The sequence below is a fragment of the Camelus bactrianus genome, chromosome 17 (assembly GCF_048773025.1).
Source record: "Camelus bactrianus isolate YW-2024 breed Bactrian camel chromosome 17, ASM4877302v1, whole genome shotgun sequence".
Lineage (NCBI taxonomy): Eukaryota > Metazoa > Chordata > Mammalia > Artiodactyla > Camelidae > Camelus > Camelus bactrianus.
In genome coordinates this window covers 20,515,845-20,539,202 of record NC_133555.1, presented here as the reverse complement: position 1 = coordinate 20,539,202, position 23,358 = coordinate 20,515,845, and the positions used below count along the sequence as shown (strand labels likewise).

At 42.5% G+C, this 23,358-nt stretch overlaps 1 long non-coding RNA gene across 1 annotated transcript in view; it reads right to left on the bottom strand.

Moving 5' to 3' along the window:
* Positions 1-22,967, bottom strand: part of LOC141573706 (uncharacterized) — a 125,170-nt gene extending 102,203 nt beyond the window's left edge. Inside the window, exons 1-2 of the long non-coding RNA XR_012499727.1 lie at positions 22,549-22,967; positions 13,399-13,620 (exon numbers count right to left, since the gene is read on the bottom strand). This is a non-coding gene — a long non-coding RNA (uncharacterized LOC141573706). The remainder of the gene's footprint in view (positions 1-13,398; positions 13,621-22,548) is intronic.
* Between the last annotated feature and the right edge of the window lie 391 nt (positions 22,968-23,358).

Here is a 23,358-nt window from a genome sequence, read left to right as displayed (position 1 = left end):
TGAGGATACTAATTCCATCCATGAAGGCACCACCATCATGACCTAATTGTCTCCTAAAGGCCTCACCTCCTAACACCATCACACTGGGGATCAGGTTTCCACATGTGAATTCTAAGGGACACAAACATTCCGTCTATAGCATCACTGTTCTTGAAAAAGCACTACTTTTTAATAATCATGTTTACTAAAACTTTTAAAGACATTAAAAAAAAAACCAAATATATCCTGTGGTAGAAAAACATTTGCTTGACATAAGCAGCTCCTTTAGTTCAGTTTCTTTTTTCCTCTGTTAAATTCAAGTATCATTTAACTGAATGCATTCATTTAAAAAATAGAATGGAATAGTTATTTCATGTTTTTGTAGAATTCTATCAGATGCTCAGACTGTCTCCCCATCCATCCCTACGAGATAAAATGGATTATTGTCCCAATTATTCACTCCCCTATAAAAAGAGTTATATATCCATACCTTTGCCTTGGCCCTCAGGGTGAGTAAAGGGTACATCTCTGATTCCTGACTGTGGATTTAGCCACATGCCTTGCTTTGCCCAGTGGGATACAAGTGAAGGCTTGAAATGTGTCCGCATGGTTTGGCTTGGCTCTTTTGTACTTCTGCTAGTACCATGAGAGAAACATACCTTTGAAGCCACTGTCCCTCCAGTCTGGGCACCAAAATGAAATATAAGAAGCAACACCAGCAGATAGACCTGCAGGCTTGGAAGAACTTCCCCAGCTAACGCATAGAAGCGTGAATGAGAAATAAATCCTCATTTTTGAATACCACTGATACTCTGTGGTTATCTGTTATGCAGCAACAGGTAATGGATACAGTGCCCATCCAGCCATCCATTCAGCCATTCTTCTATCAGTATATGCACCTCGTAAGGTGTCTGGACCGAGGTCTATCAAATGTTAACAGTGGCTGTCAGGGAAGCACTTCTAACGATGCTGGGCACAAAGAAACTTTGGTTCTTCTTGTTGCTGTGGCTGTGGCCATTCTATTGAGAGCAGGCAGGGGTAGGAGTGAAGGGTTTCTGTTACACCAAGGCAGATAGCTTCCCCACACACCAGCCCTGTGACCTGGGCCTCTCGCCCCGCCCCCTCGGTGCCGCTCCTGGAAATCTTGAGACAGAGCGAAGGAAGGGGGGAGGGAAGAGGAGGAAACAGCTCCAGGACAGGTTCTGCCAGTTCCCGCTTGAGCCTAACGATGATCATTATTCATAAACTATAACTGCTCATTCTCTGGATTTTATTGCTCGTTAAGAGCTGAGTGTAACATCCTTAATTAGAGTCAGGACTTGGACGCCTGGGAGAGACATGGAGAACATCTGAAATCCTGAACCTAAAATAAAACTCTTCAAACAGATTATTTTTGAAAGAATAAAGCTGTATATGCTCATTGGAGAAAAATCTTTTTTAAAAAAAATTTGAGCCTGGGAGTTTGTTCTGAAACCAGTGGTTCCATAATTCAGTTTTCCTGCTTCCCTGCAAAACGCAGCCTTAGTGGGTTCGACCACATACTTGTACTCATACCCTCAACATTTAAATATACTTTTAGACCTGCTAGTGTCCTATCTCGCTTCTTCCCCAAGCACCTGCAGGGTAGGTATGATCACCTCTCACTCGAGTTAGCCAGGAGGTCTCTGCCGCAGGCCTTCTCAGAGCCGCCATGTGCTATTGCACACTGGGAACCCCAGAAAGGGAAGACAAGGCAGCATAACTTGTGGGACCCACTTTTTAAACTGTAGCATTTCTCATAGGGCTAGTAGGGGACTGCAGCCTTAGACATTCTAAAAAAACAGAACTGTTTTTCTTAGGGAGTGCTGGCAGTCACCCTACTCAGAAGGAAACCAAACAAAAGGAAAGCTGGGAAAGTCGGGTGTGTGACAGGGCTGAACCCACAGTGGGGACACAGCTGCCTTAGGGAGACACCCCTGGGGCTTTTTAAAAGATTTTCTTATTTGTCTTTTTCGTCTTGTGGTTCTTATTAAGACACAAATATTCCCGAGTAGCTGGTGCTTGCTTCTTCTGGTTTCAAAGCCGTCGGCTAGGTAGGCCCTGCGTTCTCTCAAACAGCTCAGAACAGCTTTCTCTCATCTGAGGTCTGTTGAGATACTCGCTCTTTCTTCTTCCTCGCCACCTCTCTTCCACCCCACTGTGCCCCCTCCCACAGAGACGGTGTTTGCCGAGACTGTATGCCCAAACCAGGTGGTCTCAAGGAAAAGCTGGCCAGCTGGCTTTGTGGGACGGGGCACGGGGGTGTCGCCGCCCTGAGTCCTGCTGAGCTGTGGCGCCCGGGCTGTCAGCCACCTCAGGCTCTATCTCTGCCCAGCATGAAAGGAAGCAGCCGCAGAATATTTCCCAGGTGGGGAGCTGACCCGGTGGATTACACAGGGGATTCAAAGAATGAGTTTTCGGTTTCCCCTGGAGGAGGAGTGTAAACTTGCTTCTCACTTGCTGCGAGGAAGAAGTCACTATGTTTGCTGAGGCATTTCTCCATCCATGTGACCAACCTGAAATGACCACCTGAGAGCCCTGGGTCTCCATGGGCGAGGAGGTTGCCTCCAGGGGACATCTGGCCACATCTGAAGATATTTATGGCTGTCACACGGGCGGTCGGTAGGTGGGTAATGCTACTGGCATGTGGCGCATCAAGGCCAGGGATGCTGCTAAACATCCTATGATGCACAGGGCAGCCCCCAACAAAGACTCATCCAGCCTCAAGTCATCAGGATTGTCAATACCGTGGAGGCTGAGAATTCCTGTTCCAGACCACAGTGGTTAAGTTATGTGGGCACTGGAGCCAGAAACACCAGGGTTCCAATCCTGCTCTCATCACCCACTGCCCCTGTGACCGAGGCAGACCACATCACTTGCTTCTTTCATTTGTAAAATGAAACTACTGACACCTACCTCATAAAGTGTTCAGGCTAGTACAAGGAGCAACAATGAGAAGATTTTGCCATCGTTGCTCTGTTAGAGGTGCTGAACTGGCCCCACAAAAGACAGGAAGTTGACAGGTGTGGATGGAACCTCACACACCAGGCACTGTGGCAGGTATGGCCGATGTTGGGGGAGTTTGTAGAAGAGGCAGAGGAGGAAGATGCTGCCCTACGTCTTGTTGACTCTAGAACTGTGTGGTTCAGCAGAACCTTCTACTTGATGGAAAACTTCCCTACTTGCGCTGTCAGCTGGGATGGCTCTTGGTCACACGTGGGTACTGAGCACGTGAAATGTGGCTACTGTAATCAAGGAACTGAATTTGAAATTGTATTAAGTTTAATTACCTAACATTAAGATGCTGTACCTGGCTGGTGGCTCTCGCACTGGACAGAACAGGTTTAGAAGAGGAGATGAGACAGATGTAGACCAAATACTGACAATCGATGACACCATGTGGGAGGGCACAGAGGGGGCACAGCAACGGAGGGGAGGGAGGGACCCCTCTGGAGCAGATGCTTTCATGGAAGAGACTCCTGGAAAGGTGGGCCTGAAGGGTAGATAGGCTTTTTGACTGTAGGGATTAAGGCCAATGAGGGGGGGACAAATTCCGGGCAGAGGAGGCATGAGGGCAAAGATGTAAGCATGGGGAGAAAAGCTCAGTCTGTCTGTACAGATGAAAGTCAGGTCCTAGGACAAGAATACAGCACGAAGGTGACATTTACCCGTACAGTGCCCAAAATAGGCAACATCCAAGCTAATTATTTGACAGAACATCTTCTTTTAAATCCAGGACACCTAAACATAAAACAAAGAGGAGTGACTTGGAAAATTTTAAAATACATGTTTTATGGGGCAAATTTTTACCGAATCCATCATAAACTGGGTGTCAAACCCATAGCTGTGTGACTCCAAGTCCAATGTTTTCCAGTCCACCCCACAAGAGCACCAGGGCACAGAAATTGTAGAAATAATATGAGATCCTGGAAGAATGCCAACAAATTTTGACAATTTGACAATTTGCCTCAGGCTGCTCTGGTTTTCCGGAACCCAGTTAAGGATGGATGATACGGAGGGGCAGGGGATAACTGGTACTAGGAAACTCTGTCTCAATCCAATTTCTCACAGATACCCAGACACTGCCAAAAACTTTTCCTAGAAATTAATATCGGGACGCTACCAAGCAGGACTGGCAGCGAGGGCTGGACCAAGGGCAGCAAGTGCTTTGAGGATTTCACCACCAAGGGAGGGGAAAAGAATCTTTGCAGGTGCAACCAGAGGTTTGCTGCTGGAGAGGGGAAAACTGATCTCCTAAGATAAGGAGCATTTGTAAAAGATGCCAGGCTGCAATGTTCACTAAAGGCAAATAAAGGGCTGTTAGTAAGGCAGAAATTTCTCAGGACAAGAGGAAATCACCTGTGCAAACCAAAACTAACAAAGTTTGGTTTTGTCAGCTGTGGTTACTGGCTTGGACCAAGGATTCTTATATAACTGGAAAACAACTACGGATCCCCAAACCAGGGAGATTTTTAAAGTTGCGTATCTTAAAATATTTGACTTCAGTCAACAACCAAAATTTTTGATAAATAAATTGGAAGCAAAAATTTCATATTCTGTGGACTGCCTATTAATCTTGGAAGAAAAAAAAACCATGAGATGTCTCAAAATAAATATTTGAATGTTTAAAAAGAGACAGAGATAAACCTGGAAAACATCTTTAAAACCTGAGCATATTTCTCCTAAAAGCAATCCCACAGAAGAGTTAAAATCATATTAGAAAAACAGAAACTCTATGCTTTTATCAATCTGATGAGAGCTTAATTCATGATTTTAGTCATCTGGTATTAATACAATAATTTCATAATTTAAAGGGAAATTTCCAATAACTTACAGGTCTCCACGCATTTAGGAATTAGTTTGTAGCATTTTTCTCCGTCTGGAACCTACGATAAGAACTCCAGGTAACAAGATTACCATTTTTTTACCTCCCTAGTTTACAAAGCCCTAGTCCCTTGCTGTGGTAAGACACTGGATGAAGTCAGATGTGTTTTCAAACTACTTTGCCTCTTAATTTTTAAAGCCTTGTTTATTTTAAATACAATTGAATCCATATGTCTCTGATTCATTTACACTTAACTCATCAAAATGCTGTTTCATAAAAAGCTCTTTGATGTTCAAATTGCCTTTGGAGCTATTTTTAATAAGTTGTTGTTTTTTTTAAGCTTCCCTACTTGGAAATAGAAAGTTTCCTTTCATTATTATTTAACAACTTGGGGTCCAAAGGGTTGGGTTCAGTTTGTTATTTAAATGAAATAATGTATGTAAAATGCTTCGTAAACTCTAAAGCAATTGACGCCTGCTAGTGATGAGTTGCTATTGTTATTATGACCATGCAGAAGACAGAAGATTTGAGGTTTCTCTTTCCCACAGTTGGCTGGACTAGATCATCTTGTGGCTCCCTCTTATGTATAACATTTTCTTATTCTATGACTCTCTCATTCTCAGTAACACATACAATAAACACATCAAATGACTGGTAAAGGAAGAATGGAGTCTGTCAGACAGCAAGCCACTCACACACACTGGACGTCTTTTAGTTGAGGCCTCCCTTAGACCTACTGTGTGTAATGCGCTGATCTTCACTGAGGTTCAGGATCTGGTTGGGTATCATTGACTTAAGGGTCAGGGTCTTCTGGTGTATTATTTGCACGCATTGATAGACTATGTCAGGGAAATAATTCACTGAGAAGGAAGTTTTGTGAGTAGGCACCTGGAGGCAGGCGGGGGACAGCCAACACAAGGCAGGGTCCGTTCCCCCACCCTGCGGAGGCATTCCAAGCCTTGAGGAGACTTACACGGAAAAGTTGTGGTTGTTTTCAAGAGGGGGCTCTGGGAACGTGGTCACACCATGTATTGCTCAGGGTCACATGGCAAAATGTGAGATAGAATGTGCCCCCACTTCAGGGTGGAATCCCGCTCTGCCCTGGCCTCATGGGAGTCCTCACACGATGATGAAACTGTCTGGATCACTGGGACAGTAGCGGCTCGGATTCTTTTGTCTAGTATGGGATGGCGGAGACGTTTTGGCAACACACAGCAGTCGCCTGGAGCAGCGGCATCCAGTTAAATTTGGCTTAACAGCAGCACTATTTACAATAGCCAAGACGTGGAAGCAACCTAAATGTCCATCGACAGATGACTGGATAAAGAAGTTGAGGTATATGTACACAATGGAATACGACAGGCATAAAAAAGGCAATAAAATCATGCAATTTGCAGCAACATGGATCAACCTGGAGATTGTCATACTAAGTGAAGTAAGCCAGAATGAGAAAGAAAAATATCATATGATACCACTTATATGTGGAATCTAAAAAAAATGACACAAATGAACTTATTTACAAAACAGAAACAGACTCACAGACATAGAAAACAAACTCATGGTTACTAGAGGTAAGAGGGGGTGGGGGGATAAATTGGGAGTTCAGGATTTGCAGATACCAACTACTGTATATAAAATAGATGAACAAGAAGGTCCTACTATACAGCACAGGGAACTATACTCAATATTTTCTAATAGCCTATAATGAAAAAGAATATGAAAAGGAATATATACGTATATAACTGAATCACTATGCTGTACACCAGAAATTAACAAAACGCTGTAAAACGACTATACTTCGATAAAAAAGAAAGAAAGAAAAAAGTAAAGTTGGCTTAAGCACATGTGAGCCTCCCCTGGGGTCCTCAGAAACACTCTGGGGTATGTGTGTGGCTGTCCCAGGGGTCTCTGGGACCTTATTCCTAAAGTCTAAGGAGGCCTGGGGCCATTCAGATTTCATGTGAAAATGGCAAAAACTGCCATTTTGCTTCTCCCGTCTTGACAATCATGCAAAAGGTCCTGACCACGCTAACAAAAGTGAACAGGAAACCTCTGTCTGCTGGAAGTTGACCCTGAGCCCGTGTGCGGGGCGTAGACCCAGCTTCCCCCTGCTCTCTCCACGCCTCAGCCCGGTTGCACACCAGGCTGCCTTTAGGAATTTGGAACCAAACATGAAACTCTTTACTACACAATGGAGGGACCAAGACTCTGCCCTTTCGCACATCAGTCTTTCCCGGTGAATGGCTCCCTAGCCTCGTGATTCTTGCCGTATGGAACAATTGGCCCCTTCAGTTAACTTGCCAGCCGTAATCAGTTATTTCTCCTCGCCATAAATTTTAACCATTCTTTTTTGAGGGGGAAGAAATTAAAGTAACAAAGGGAGGTGGCTATAAAGAACAGCACTGTCAGAACAGCAAATGTTTGAGTAATTTGTTGGGTCCTTGGTTTAGGGTTGACTGATTTCAGCACTAATTTTGGTTTGGAGTATTTCTTGGGACCAAGAGGACTTCTTTTAATCTGCAGTTCCAGTGAAGATTGTGACTACATGGGTGGAAGGCTGGGAAGAGAGATTTTATTATAATTCAACAACTTCACTGATTTTTGGGGGGTGGGGTGGGTGGGAGGGGGAAATCTGATATCCGCCAGCCTATCTCCTCTGTCATAAAACAAACCAGATTTCTGACAGTACCCACTGAACTTGGCCCATTATGGATGTCACCCAAGAAACCACCTGGTCCATCTAAATTGGAATAACTGCTCTGAGCATCTAATTCCACAAGGTCTCATTTGAAAAAGAAGGAAAAATTCCCCAAATGACTAATGCTTTTGGGTCTGGCAGCCGTTTTTCATTGTCCTCAAGGCACCTGGTGTCACCTGCTTGCTTTCAATTCTTCTGAGAGCCAGTGGATTTGAAATGAAAAAAGAAAATAGGGTCCCCTAAGTCCACAGGGCAAGGCAATCTACTTTCATAAAGAAAACACTGAACGTTTTCAAACATGTGGCCCACTAAGCGCCCCCTGTCAGGGTCAGATTTATGTATTTGCTCTGGAACCAAGATTTTTGTACACCAGGCACAATACTTTGGAGTATTTACAGTGTCAGCTATTTTCCCAAAGCAAACAGCTGCATCGCCGGGCTGGGTAAACCCCCCAGTCCCCAGACACAGGAGTCAGAGCCTTCTCGGGGAGCAGGTGTGCCTTAACCAGGAGGAAACCATCCTTGGGCCCAACTCCCTGAGCGTCTGAACATTTTCCCCTCCCAGAGATGCAATCTGATGACTTCTGAAGACTTTGAAAAGGCAATTCTTTTCTTATTTCCCTCTTGATAAGAAAAACTAAAAAAGGGTCCAGTTATTACAATCTAAAGGGAAGGGATGGGTGGCTTCCAGAGGAAGCCGTAGATAACGCGTGAGCTATTACAAAGGCACTTTATCGTCGTCTTCTTCTTTAAAAAAAAAAAAAAAAATTCCCCTCCCTCTTTTCTGGCAGGGAGGGTGGAGGCCTCAGTCTGGAGCAGGAATTTGAAAGGGAAACAAAAGGCAAATCATGAGGCTGCTTTCCCGCCTGGAATCCCAAAGGCTCTCTTTGCCTGTGGGAAACTCCTAGCTGGTCTCCATCAGTAGGGGTGCAACACTGTTCACGTTCCAACAGATGGGACTTTCAAAAGATAAGCAGAGGTGGCAGGAGGGGATGGAGTGATCCATTTACTTATTTATGCCACAGGTATTTACTAAGTGCCCACTTGGTATTGGGGACTGAGGTTACTTTCGTAACGGAGTCGGACATCATCCCTGTGAGGGAGCACAGGTGCCTCCTTGGATCAACCATTCCTTATCCTTTCGGGAAACAGACACTGAAAGGCAGCTGTCAAAGTGGAAATGCTAGTTGAGGACAGTTGCTGCTTTTCTACTCTGTTTACAAATCTTTGCTTGAGTGATGGGATCCAACGTAACATGGTATCATGGGAGAATCACAGTTCAATCCTCAGGGGAGCCGAGTCCGTATTCTGGCTTTGCTAGCAACTACCTGTGTTAATCATGTACAAGTGGCATTTATCCTCTGGGCCACAGTTTCTCCACAGGAACAAGGCGGGGGGGGGGGGGGGGGAGGGGAGGGAGGGGAGGATTTTGAATTGCCTTCCAGCTTCATGATTCTACAAACTGTTAAGTTTAAAAGTGAATATTCGAATAAAATGTAATGAGAGGGCTGAAGCGCTTGGCATGTGGTCTAAGCTGGATGAGGAAAAGGCAGAAAGGAGCGAGTCCTATGCACATGGGTTAATGATGCCCATTAAGAGTATGTCAGGATAGTTGCGGACCATGGAGAGGTGGGGGAACATCACAGGCAGTAGAGTCAGGCTGCCTGGGTTTGAATTCTGGCTCTATCGCTATGTAGCCTGAGACAAGCTATTTACTTTTTCCAAATCTCAGTGTCCTCATCTGGAAAATGGGTTAATTTTAGTGCCTACCGTATGGAACTGTTGTGAGGATTAAGTAAGACTGCCCATCCAGCACAGAGCACCTGAGACATAGAAATTCTCTGTACCAAGGGTCCTCACCGTGTGGTCTGGAGACCACTGAAGAGTCTTGCAGGGGGGTCTGTGAGATCAAAACTGTTTTCATGATAATACTAAGATACTATTTGCCCTTTTATTCATATTCTCTCATGAGTATACAGCGGAGTTTTCCAGAGGCTACACGACATGTGATACTATCACAGATTGAAGGAAGAAGTTAGGAGAACCCAGCTGTCTTCCTTTAAGCTAGTGATTTCAAAAAATTGCAAAAATGTAAAATAATGCCACTCTTCTAATTTTTTTGGAAAATATAGTTTAAAAAAAACAAAAACACGTAGTTTTTGTTAACATGGAATGAGCTTATTATTGCTACTTTAAACACATTAATAATTATTTAACACAATCTTAGTTTGAATTTCTCATAGCAAATATTGGTGGCTCTAACTCAACACAAACAAAAGCTATTTGGAGTTGCTATTTATTTTTAAGGGTATGGTTTTAAAAATAAATAAAAAATATATTCCTGCCTTAGTTTGCTATTGCTACACAACTGCTGTAACAAAACACCACAAACTTAGTGGATTAAAAATGCAAATGAATTATCTTCCTGTGCTGGAGGTCAGAAGTCTGAAATAGGGGAGAATCTACTTCATTGTCCTTTGCAGCTTCAGAACCTGCCTACACCCCTTGTTTTTGTGTCTTCCTTCCTCCATCCTCAAAGCCAGCCATGCAGCCTCTTCAAATCTTTCCCTCCTTTTTGTGCTCACTTTGACTTTTGTCTCTCTGATCTTCTGTCTCCTTCGTATAAGGACATTTGTGGTTATACTGGGCTCACCTGGATCATCCATAACAATCTTCCCACCTCAAGATCCTTAACTCAATCACACCTGCAAAGTCCCTTCTGCCATATTAGACAACATATTTATGGCTTCTGGGGATTAGGACATGGACATCTTGGGGGTCATTATTCAGACTAGCACAATTCCATTTTGAGTTATTTACAAATTGGATCCTGAACATAGAAACAAAAAAAGCCATTACAATTTATGATTATAGTATATATCAAATTGAATGCAGATATATCTTTTAAACTCATTTTCTCAACAGTCTTAAAGCTCTCTATAATAAAGTCTTTGCTCAATCTTTCAATCAGCAGCTTAAGAGCCCCCTCCTGGTGATGTCCTCTTGCCCTCTCTCAGGAGGGTTCCCTTTTCTCAGCATCTGCACAGAGCCTGGCCCAGAGTAAGAATTCCATAATCGTCAGCTGATATTATTTCAATTGCTTTTCCATGTCTCTCCCCCTGTCTCTAAGCCACCATTCCCTAAAGCAAGTTTCATAAAACACTTGTCCCATGAGATGACACCCCATAAAAACAGTTCTATGGTCAAAACACTTCAGGAAACACTACATATTTTATCCTCCCTTGTGGAGCTTCACGGTGTACATTAGCATATTAAAGTCTCTGAGAAAGCCTGCAGTGTTCAGGGGTGAAGGTCGTGTTAATTTAATACCGTGTTTTTCACATTTATTTGCCCAAGGAATCCCTTTTTCCTATAAAATTGATTCCATTTTAAGAAACACTACTCTAAGCTCCTTGGGGTAAGGACCAAATTGTGTCTTTCTTTGTATCTTCTGAGGCTGGCCTGTCCCTGGGAGGGGCTTGATAACTATATATATGTATGTATGTATGTGTATGTGTGTGTGTGTGTGTGTGTATAGATATAGATATAGATATAGATAAAGATATATGAATAGATTTTTTGTAGGGGGAGGTAATTAGGTTTATTTAGTTAGTTTTTTCTTTCTTTTTTTTTTTTAATGGAGGTTCTGGGTGGGGATTGAACCCAGGACTTCATGCATGCTAGGCATGCACTCTACCACTGAGCTGTACCCTCCCCCAGATAACTATATGTTATATGACGGGTGTTGAGAAAAGGAAAACAAAGTTGCTAAGATAAGATCTCTTCCCTTAAGTTGCTAAAAATGAGTAAGATATACAAATAATCATTTATATAGTAGTATGTAAATGAAAAAGTGATCTAACCCAAGATTGTTAATAAGGAGAAAATCAAATCCAAATGCTGGAAACTAACCCAAGAGTTAAACAAAAGCAAAGCAAGTAGTTGAAGCAGCCCTTTGAACTTGGTGGACTGCCCTCTCTAAAAAAGGAAATAAGAAAACTCGATCTGTGTAGCACAGACTGGAATAGAAAGAAATAGCTGTCTTCAGATAAAGAATGAAAATTATTATAGAAAAGATTAAGGCAGGATTAAAACCCCAAGTCAGGTCTCTATTGCGCCCTGAGTGATGGCTGAGAACCCAGTGCTCACATCCAATTGTGCCCGTGAACTGTAGGCAGTCAGTTTGAGGCAGGGAACCTGCAGCTTGCTGCCAAGGGCTGGACAGGAATTTTTCAATCCCAACCACCGTCATTTATCAGAAATGAAGGTTCTCTTGACATGGGAGGCAGTGGTGGCCCTGCTCTGAGATGGTGGCAAAGGCCAGGGCAAGCATGGGTGGAACCAGCCATTCTGACAGCTGCTCCGTGGCTTGCTGGGTTTGCTGGTTGTTGACTCTGAGAGTTAATTCAACCAAAGTCACAAAGGGGCAGAAGGCAGTCTTTAGTCCTACATGCTCTACGAAAGTCATGATGTGGGGGAGAAACAAACAAAGCTAGCTCAAGCAAGAAGAGAAAGAAGTTGATATGGCTCAGTGGGAGAGACAAAGGATTTGGGGGCCACCAGGAAGATATGGGTTTGAAATGCTGTCTCCATCAACCCTATGTTCAAGTTACTTAACATCTATAAGCCTGTGTCTTCAGTTGATAAATCTGAATATACCTTCTGTGTAGGGTTGATGAAAGTCCTAGAAATAAGGTTTATAAAGTGCACATAGTAGGCACTCAATAAATAATAGGATGACGTAAGTGTTTACTAGTTAATATACAGTAATATGTACTATATCAATGTAACAATAAAATATAGTAAAATATAATAAGTAATAAATGTTAAGTTTACTATAAATAAATTATCAATAATTTATCAATAAACAATGGCAGGATAACATCTACGAGTTACTACTCTTTGTTCCTCCATCCCTCTCGAAGTGTTTCTTTTTATCCCAGAACCACATTTCCCATTTGGGAAGTTGTCTGTTCTGGGTTCACTGCCTCAGGGAATAAGTGAACTGACAGAAAAGCAGATTTAAAAAATTGCACTCCTAAAGTCAGACAACAAAGAAATAGAAAGGAAGACTCACAGCATAGACTTGTGCTGACTAGCATGGCAGCTAACAGCCTTAAGTGGCTACTCAGTGCCTGAAATGTGGCCAGGCTGTGTGCTGTATGTACACACTACACACTGGACTTTAAAGACTTAGTACAAAAAAGGGATGTAAAATACTTTACCATTAAGTTTTAGAATTGATTACATGTCAAAATGATATTTTATTGGGTTAAGTAAAATATACTCTTAGTATTAATTTCACTTGTTTCCTTCGAAAAAAACGTAGCTACTAGAAAATTACATGCGTGGCTTCACATTGTATCTCAATTGAACAGCACTGGCCAAGACAATGAAGGAAGAGAAAAGATGCATGGTATAGACAACAAATTCAGGAGAAAACGTATTCCAGTAGAGCAAGGTTTTTGCCCCTGAAATTAGGAAAGAATTTCGGGAGAGGTCAGAAGTGTCAAAGGTGTGCCGTGAACGCTAAGATGCAGGTTCATTCCTTTGACCTGTATGACCTCCAACTCTAGCTTGACCCCTGGAGAGGGGATGACACTTTCCCCAGATAGGGTTTTGGGACCATGAGGCAAGGTTCCCCCAACTTTGCTAGGCAGAGTTCCGATGCAGAAGCAAGATTCCAGAAAGGGTCGTCTCAGCAAACCGGGTCTTAGCAGCTTCATCAGGTTCACCACACTCCAGGAGGAGTGCCCCTGGCACCCAGAGTGGCACAGAACCAGGACAGCATCTGCCAGATCAGAAGATGCTTTACGAGCAGAAGCAGAGGCTGGCGCAGCAGTGACCTGAACAGATAGTTAGCAAGCAGGTTCTCTTACCTGGCTACTGCTCCCATATAGCTGCTGAAAGCTCACACTTGGATCCTTCTCAGGAGGACTTCCCTTCACTGATGAACCACTCTTCCCAGAGAAGCCTGGACAGTTAGGGAGGAGACACCCACAGCATCTGCTATGTGGACAGGAGGCAATGTGGGAGCAGATGAACCTCCTCTTATGGCCTTGACACTGTATAACTCTCATCCTTAGAATTTAGCAGCAACCCTGGGGAAAGAGGGAAGATCCTAAATTGGTGGAGATTAAGCTTCTTCCACCCTTGTGGAAAGAAGACTCAAAATGGTAACCAAGGCAATATACAGAAAAATAAAATGATATTCCTTGCATATCTGGGTCATTGATGGAGACTCTGTCTTTGTTATAATGATTACTAGGGCACAGAAGGCTAATATAAATGTGGGACAAGTGAGGTGCATGTGAAAAATGTACATCTGATGACAAATATATATGATTTTCTTATAAAATGAAAAAAGAAATTACAAGGTATTGCTGCCTTATGAGCTATTGGTAATGCTGGTGAGAAATATTTACATATTCCAGGGGTTACATGATGCAATGTCCAGGTGGATATTAAATGTTCTGTAACGAATATGGCACTGACACCATAAATATCTCGTTAACAGAGTACCACAACCTATAAAAAGAATGCTGTTACTGACTTTATTCATGTGGTCACCATATTGTCTCAAGAATTTTACAAACATTTACACTTGTTTAATTCAAGGGGAAAACAATCTGTCCTGGAGGAAGTTGCCAAGAGCTCACGGGGCTTTCAGTTCTTCATGTGTGTCATTTAATGAGTCCAAGTAACAGATTTTTCTGATTGTGTTTTGTTCCCCCAATTAATTAAATCAATTCCAGTTGACACTTTTGTCCCATCCTAATTTACAAAGCATCAAGTAAGAACTTAAAAACTCCATATTCAAAATCAAAAAAGTGTCAAACTCCCAAGGTTGTTTAAAAAAAAAATCACCATTTTGCCAAAAATTTGCCAGCATCAAGTGTGCTAATGAGCTCTTCTCCCCATCCCCACCAAACTCTCTGGATCACTTAACCATTTTCTGCAAAATTTATCAGATCCCTTTGGGTCATTCACTCATTTAGTACAAGAAATGTTTCCTGAATACCTATCACATGTCAGATGCTGTACCAGGCACCAAGGGTCCAATGGGGGAACAAAAAGGTCCTGCTTCTGCCTTCGTGAAGCTAACCACAAGCAACTGTCATCAACTGGGCTAATGGAACACTGGAACTACATTAAGAACCTGGTTTCTTTCTGGTGACTTTTGCTCGAGCTAATATTTGTAGCTAGTCATAGAAACATTGAGTAATGTCTGCTATCCACCAGGGCAAGGTACTCAGGGTTTTAAAACATGCTCATGATTTTATAGCCCAATTATCCCCCTTTTACAGATGAGGAAAAATGACTCCAAGTCCACACAGCTGACCAAGATTGGTCCAAGCTTCTCTGTTTTGTAGCTTTCCTCCCTGAAATTATTAAGTGAATGGTATCTATGTGATGTCTTACTCCTCTGGTTTTATAACTCTTCTCTTATTGGTAACCTTCCCTCTTGCCTTAATGTCCCCTTGATCCTGATGTTAAATGGATGAGACAAACCAATATCTGCTGAGGAATCATGATGGTACCTAATACAGTTGGGTCTGTTGCTGAAAATCTTTCAGAACCAAAGGTCTGCATCTCTAACAAAAGACTTTTCAGATGCTGCAGCAAAAGCTGATAGTATTCTCATAGGTGAACTTGCCTCTTCTTCCTTAATTATGGAATACCTCTTCTTTAGCTGAGATGATGACTGCCCAAAAGAAAGATTACATCTGCCTTATATGGTGTAGCTATAGTGATTATGACACAGAGCTTTGACCAATGGTATCCAAAGAGAGTGCTCTGTGCCACTTCCAGGAAGTGTCCTTAATGGAAGGTGGTTTGAACTTTTATGTCCTTCCTTATTGCCTGGAATACAGACATGGAGGCTGGGGCTCAGGTAATCAGGTAGGATCATGAGGCCGAAGTAGTGTGTTGATGGTGATGGATCAGGAAGCCAGAAGTAGCCCGTGTCTGATGACCAGGGAGCATCCCAGCAGCCCTGGGCGGCTTACCTTTAGACTTTGTTTATGTAAGAGAGAATTCAGCTTCCACCTAGGTTCCTGTTACCTTGGGTTTGGTGTCACATTAATCTAGTCCTAATGAAGCAGGCACTGGGATAGGCTGGTGGTAAAATGAAAATATGGGCCAATGATTTCCCTGGTATCCTTGAATCTGGTGATTACTGATTCTCCCTACTTGTAGTATTTGTCCAAATACCGTTTTTAAGCCAGAATGAAACTTGACAAGAAACAGTTTATTAATGATTAGAATGCATTTTGACAGTCATAGTTCAGGAAAAACTCCTGCTCCTGGAAGATGCTGGGGGAGCCACCCTTTCCCCTGCCTGGCCTTGGCATGGCTTTGCCCCGGGAAGCAAGCCTACATTTGTGACAGCAGCCATCGCCTCCATTACCGCAACCTCTGGAGTGACTTACTCAGGCCCGATGAGTTATCAACTACCCTAACTGCCTCATACTCAAGATGACTTTGTGAAAAGAAGCCTAGAGGACAGAAAACAAAGAACAAATGCGGTCAAACCTGCAATTTGGAAATACTGGCACAGAACAAATTGAAGGGGGTGGGGGATGTCATCTAGGAAGAAGGAGAAAACTTAGGAAGGCGTAGAAATAATGCAGGAGACAAGTGACAGGAGCTGAGGCAAAGTCATTGCCAGTGAGAATGTAAAGGAAACAACAGTTCCATTTTAATTATTATGGGTATGAGAGTTTGTGGTGATTATTCAAGGAGGGGAAAATGTGGCTGATCCCTAATGACGTCCCACGTCAAGTGGGCGGGAGAAGGAAAGTGGGCAAAGGAAATGGACAAGGAGTACCACAAGGCAAGCAGGAAAACCAGGAGAGTGGGCATCACAGAACAGGGTGTGCTTTTAAAGAGGAGGTGGTAAACAGAGTAAAAATACTAAAGAAGTCAAGAAGGATAAGGAGGAAAGTACGTCTATTGGATTTGGCAACATGGTGGTCATTGGAAGCTCTATCCTGAGCAGATCTGGTAGACTGATGGGCTTGGAAGCCAGACTGCAGCCAACAGAGGAACTCGGCCTCTTTTTCATTCTAGAGCAATGGAAAGTGTGGGGCGAAGGGTTGTTTCTATGGAATTACGGAAACCGCTGGAACACAAACATCAGATGAAGGCAATTCTTATAAGAAGCTTGGCTTGATAACATAGAACACTTCCAATTCATACTCATGTTGTCTTTGGCTCGTTGGAAATGGTATGGATACAAAACTTCAGCATTGTGACTGCCCTCAACTGTTTGGACATCTTGACTACTACCCAGCCAGCTGGGCCAAAATCAACTGAGAAATTATGCACATGGGTGTGATAGCAACATACCAAATGTTGACTGTCCGCAGCCAAGAGACAATAATGAAAAGTTCTGCTAATTAGGCTCTGTTTATATTTCCATTATAATAGTTAATTACCTGTTTTATTCGATGATATGCTTTATTAATTATCACTGGTGCATTTGTTTCTCAACGTATTTTAAGCATCTTACAATGCTTTCTCTATTTTCTGGGTGTTCTTACCAGCCAAGAGATTTTGTTTGTATTAAAAAAGCAACAGATACCTGGAACATGATGTGTAAATTACAGAAACTACACCCCCTACCCCCCGCCCCCGGGGATCTTTCTCTGAGAAACACGGTCATAGGCTGGTCGAATTTTAGTGTCAGAAGAGATGAAATTAAAAATTTTATTAAGTGGAGCAGTTCTCACCCCAGGAGTGGGGAGAAGATATCTTGGTGGAACATGAGAACTTTATGCTAGTTACAAGACAAAATTGGACATCAGCATCTGAGGCATTTGTGTAAGGCCACTACAGTTCAGGTCCTTAAAACTTATCATATGTGGCTGTTATGACAACAGAATGCCTAGAAAATTGTATTTCTCAGAAAAAAAAAAAAAAAAAGACACTGTTGGTTTCTATTGTGATAAGTTCCAGGTTTTTGAAAGGGTGGTCGGTGGTTTGTAAGAGAATTAGGGCAATACCTCCAGCTCTGAATGGGAGAGACTGAAGTCCAGATGCAGACAAGGAATGATCATAGGATTCCCAAGTGTGGAAACGGTGAAGTTAGAACTGGAATTCCCGTCTCCTGCTTCTTCCCACTGACCTCTACCCCATCTAGTCCATGCTGGAAAAGCAGGTGTGATGGTTACTTTTACGTGTCAACTTGACTGGGCCAAACGATGCCATGATGGCTGGGAAAACATTATTTCTGGGTGTGTTTGAGAGGGTGTCACAGGAAGAGATTAGTAGTTGAATCTGTAAATGGACTGAAGGTTGTCCTCACCATTGCTGGTGAGCACAATCTGATCTGCTGAGGGCCTGAGCAGAACTAAAAAGCAGAGGAAGGACAAATGTGCTCTTTTTGCTTGAGCCCTGGGACACTGGTGAACTTATACCATCGGCTTCCCTGGTTCTTGGGCCTTTGAACTCGGAGTGAATTACACCAGCAGCTGTTCTGATTCTCTGCTGCAGACAGCAGATCATGGGACTTCTCAGCCTCTGTAACCACACGGGCCAATTCCTATAAGAAATCTCATATATACTTATATATATCCTATTGGTTCTGTTTCTCTGGAGAACCCTGATGAATACAGCAGGATATCCTAGGCTCTGGGGTCACACAGACTTCACTTTGAAGCCTGAATCCACTTTATACTTCGTTTGCCTCATCTGGGGAATGGATCACTGTACTGGGCTTGTTTTGATGGTTAAATGAGGAAGTGTACAGGAATTTTCCACTCAGTGCTTGGCACATGGTGATCACCCAACAAATGTCAGCTGCTTTTAACAACACAGATCCAAGGCTGGCTGTGACTTTGGTGGTTTGTCCCAATCCCGGGAAAAAAGGCACAGAATCCCTATAAACTGAAATACAATCCGTTTTCACCAGATTGTGATCTGTTTGCCCTTCAGACACTTGCTGCTGCTCAGTTTCAACTTAGACCCAGTCACAGCCAAATTCAAACATCACAGGCATGTGGATAATAACATACTCCCTTTTTGGTTGTTTTCCACATATGTGTATCTGACTGAATTAACTGATTGGTTACTACCATATGGGATCCTGAGACTAATTGGGGTCAAACCTCTGAGGCTGTCCAGCAGAGCAATTAGGATACAGCACTGCACTTCCATCCCATTGTGTGAATACTCTGGGCAAATCACTCAACCTCTCTGTGCCTCTGTTTCCTCATCTACAAAATGGGAATAAAAGAAGACCTACCTCTTATGTTGGGAGGATAAAATGAGATGCTGCACATAAAGTGCTTAGCCAAAGAAAACCCATCACGAGTCTTCAATGCTCGGGCCGTAAGTATGATTTGTATTTCCCATGCCAATCCTACCATCTCATTGTGGAGCTTGGTTCTAATCAGGAACAGGATATACAAATGTCACCTGCAGTTTATGGAGTCATAAAGTTGTATTAACAGCATTAGGCAGGCTGAAAGGAGGCCCAGGCTTTCTTCTCTCCTGTAGCCTGACCATTTGTAGCCAAGCAGGTTGGGATGGGATGCGGGAAAAGACCTGTATCTAGGAGTCTCTGAGACACTGAGTTTATAGGCTTGGATTTCTTACATAAACCAAGCTCTAGAGGATTAGAGCCTGAGGAAGAAGCGGTCTCTCTGGACTGTAATTTCCCATTCTCTCTGCTCTCAACCTTTCCTGGACTGGTGGTAAGAGATTTCCTGTTGTCTGACTGCTTAAGGGTAAAGATCTCCATTCTTCTTCGAGGTGCCTGTTCTAAAGATGAGGAGGATGAGAAAGAGTCAGATGTGTAAAGCAAAAAGTTCCAACCTATACTGTGTCTAAGGATCACAAAGTGAACTTGTTACGGTGTGGAAGCCTGGCTCTTACCTCCAAATGTCTAGATTCAGTCAGCCCCACCCAGCAATCTGCACCTTTTCTAACCATTAGCCAAGGGGATTTGATGCAGAATCATTCCTGAACCTCACTGTAAGAAACATTGTTCTTACCTGTGCTCACATCACTATTCTGATCAATATTCTGTTGCTCTGAAGCTTGTTGCTCAAGCAAGAAAATATTGGCTCTGGGTTTGCAGGGACTGCCTATGTTCAACCCATATTCAGTGCACCATCCATCCTCCCCAGCCAGGTCATTTCCTGAGATAGGCTTTAATATCAAGAAACACTTTCAAATCCCACTTTTAAAATCACTAACTTTTCAACCAAGAGAAGAAACAGAAAAAAAGCATCACATTTGAGAAAAAAGATACCGTTTAAGAAATGAAAAAGATTGTGATCTTCAGATGCCAAACTTACTGAGTTGGTCAGCTGAAGAACAAAAGGTATTTAAAACCTAGTGGCCAATTTGGAGAAAATTCAATTTAGAATTGATTTCTACTATGTAGACCAAACATGGAAGGAGGTAGCCTGGTGTAACAGAGAGAAGAGATATTTCTATTGGAAGACTTTGGTTTGAATCCTGGCTCCATCAGTCCAGCTATGTGATCTTAACCTCTTTGAGGCTGGTTTCCCGATGGGAATAAGGGTGTGGTCAACATTAGTGATACTGTATATAACCTGCTTAGCCCACTTATTAGTACTAGTCATGATCACTGCTACTGTCATTTATCTTTTCTCACCTTCAATCAATAAGATGGGGAACATGATGGTACTACAACTTTGTTGTAAGGGTTATTCAGTTACATAATTCATAGGCTAAACATTTAGTACATACGATATACCAGGTACTGCTCTAGGTACTTTACATGTATTAACTTATTTAATCTCCACAACAACCCTATGAGGTTCTCCCCATTTTACAGATGAGGAAACTGAGGCTTAGAAGGATCAAGTATATTACTCAAGCTATAAGGGGGTGAAGCTGGCCTATTAAAGGTGAAGAGCTCAGCTCAGTACCTGGCCCACAGTAGAGTCTCAATAATGGGTAGGATTCGTGGTGTTGTATGCAGAGAGGACCTTTCCTAAGGGCTGCCTTGGGAGTATCAGAATCATGCCTGGCTGGAGATTCCACCCTGGTCACCATGTTAGTACTGATGGAAGTTCATTCTTTCATGGAGATGGGTTCAGGGTTGCCCTGGCAGACAAAAAGAAATATCTCTGAGCTACAAGCTGCAAACAGGAGTGGACATATATTTAAATAGGGGTTGAGTCACATTCATCCCATGTGGTCCCCAAATTAATGATACCTGTCCACAAAGAAACTGAATTAACTGTCATACTTAGAAAATCTCCTTTTTAGTCCTGAGAGAATGATTATGCTGCAAAGAAGCAGTTCTTAAGTCTGGCTGGGAAAAAAGAAATCTTTTGTAAGTTATATTTTGATGGGCCAGCATGAGACACAATAAAGGCAGTGATATTTAAATTGATCAGGGACAGATGTTTAACATATTTTATGTAAGAGTTGTAGACACAGTTAACTGCCAAAACAGACTGTTTCCTGAAACATTGGACAGATGGAACTAAGAAGATGTACTCCTGAGGAGTTTAAACTCCTCAAAGTGACCCTAATTAAAAAAAAAAGTTAGCTTTGATCAAAGCACTTCAGTGATTTTTAATTCTTTTGTTTCTGTACTTGGTTCACTTTGTCACGGCTACAAAGGTATTCGGGATGCAAAATTTCTCTCTTCCTCTCCTTCTCTCTCTCTGTATGTGTTACACATGTGTGAGTATTCCTAGTTTCAAAAGCATGCTTTGTTTTATTTTCTTTCTATCATTCACTGTGGGAAAATTGAGTGTGCTGTACACATTGTTGGCTGTCTCCCCAGCATGTGCTCCCCTCCCCTCTCCTCAACAGTCCCTGATTTCCATTTAGGGATGTGGGGATCCAGGGATGTCGATTCCACTTTCAGCGCCAAATCTTGTCACTATTCTGCTGGAAAGCCTTTGATTGTTCCTTTTCTTATTCAGAGCAAAAACCCCCAAAGTCTTTCCATTGGGCTGCAAGACTTGATACAGTCCCACCCTGTTACCTCAACCTCATCTCCTACAGCTACCCGCCGCCCTCTCTCTGCCCCTTAACACTGACCCCTTGGTCTTCCTTAAACACACCAGGCACTTCTATGTCTCCAATAAACTCCCACCTCTAGGTCTTCTTTAACTCTCTGATCTATTACAATAAAGCAAGTGAAGATCGACTGAGTTGAACAATTTCTCCCCAATCCTGCGTTTTTGTTCACATTAAAAAAAAAAAAAAACTCCAAAAAATAAGATTAATTTTAAGCATTCACCATTAAATGCTTCAAGAGGAGCGTTCACCAACATTCTGCCCTGGTAAGAATTTAAGAGGATGTGTATGAAGTCTTTCTTCTTGTTTTCCTAAAGAACAATATGCAATTCAGTTGCGGAGAGAAGGCTTTGTTGAAAGCAATTGAAAAAGTTATTTACTGGGCGGGGTTTCGGTCTTGCTGCATTTACATGGCATTGGCTATTCAGCGGATATTCACTTAATGAAACTTAAAAATAAAAACATCTGGAAAGGGTGCCCACCAATGCCTGCTTCACCATTTCAGCTTTCTGGCTTGGCTCAAGTAATTTTAATGTTATGTTAACTCTACTTGGGTCTTGAAAGAATTCATATTCTATAATCTGGCCCTCTCAACTGCTCCAAGTTTTGGAAATAAGCCCATGAATTTAATGAAATACTTAAAATAATACTCCAAGAGACTTACATCTTGATAATTATGCAAGGAGCTGTACTTCAGGTATATGACATGTTTCTAAAATGACGCATTTTGCCTAGAGTCCTGATTGTTGCACTTGAAATGAGCTATGGTTACCAGGATCAAATTTAAACAGAGTTCGCAATTCACAGATGACCCAAAGTGAAATTCATGCAACTAACAGGGGGGAGGGATGGTGCTACCACTCTCTTGAGTTTGCCTTATAATGACTCTGTTTAATTTCCTGTTTTAAAGAGAGAACTTAAATGGAATTTCTTCTTAAGGGATGGTTTGGTTTAAACCTGATCCTCTCAAATGCTTCCCTAAATCCCTCCTTTGAGGATTTGGACTCCGGACTCACCTGAAGGTATCATTTCAGTTCTTGGATGAGGGACACGCTCTTCATCATTCCAGAGCAACCCGAGAAAGTCCTTCTCTGCCACAAATGGCACCAGCAAGTGTACAAAGCTCACTTTGTTCTGTGGGAAATGAAAATGTATTTTTAACAGTGCATCTTTGGACTGAGATAGGGAGAGCCTCCACCTGGACATTAACGCAAGTCAGAATCACTAACGTTCACAATAGCAGTCAGCATTGCTGTTAACGCAGTTGGTGTTCAATGTCTCTGGGCCTTGTTTCATTCAATAACACAGTATCTGCATTTGCTAGCACTCCTCATCTGGACTTTTTGCTATTAAACTCAGTTAGGAAAACTAGAGTCAAATCAGAGAGTCTAAAGTCAAGGCTTTCATACTTCTTTCGCCATGGGAGGTTAGTGGAGCAAAAGATCTCCCAGCCAATCCAACCAGGCTCTTAACCCACCTTCCACTGAAAAGACGGTTCAGTGATAACAATGAAGGGTCAGTATCTAAGCAAATTCTTTGGGATTGTGTACGTGTTGGTTTTAGCAATTCAGTAAGGAAGACTCATTTTGAACCACAACACAAAAGATACGTACAAGTGGAGTTACTGGAAAGTTACAGGCTAGACATACTGCTTATACTATTAGGAATTCCTAAACAATGTCAAATTAAGCCAGCAACCCCCACAAACTCAATTAATCTTGTGAGGCTAAACCAAGAGTAATTTAAGATAAAAAAACACCACTAGGAGAAATTGAAAATTATAGGCAGGTAAGATAACACAGTATCATGTATTCTATTCCCACAGC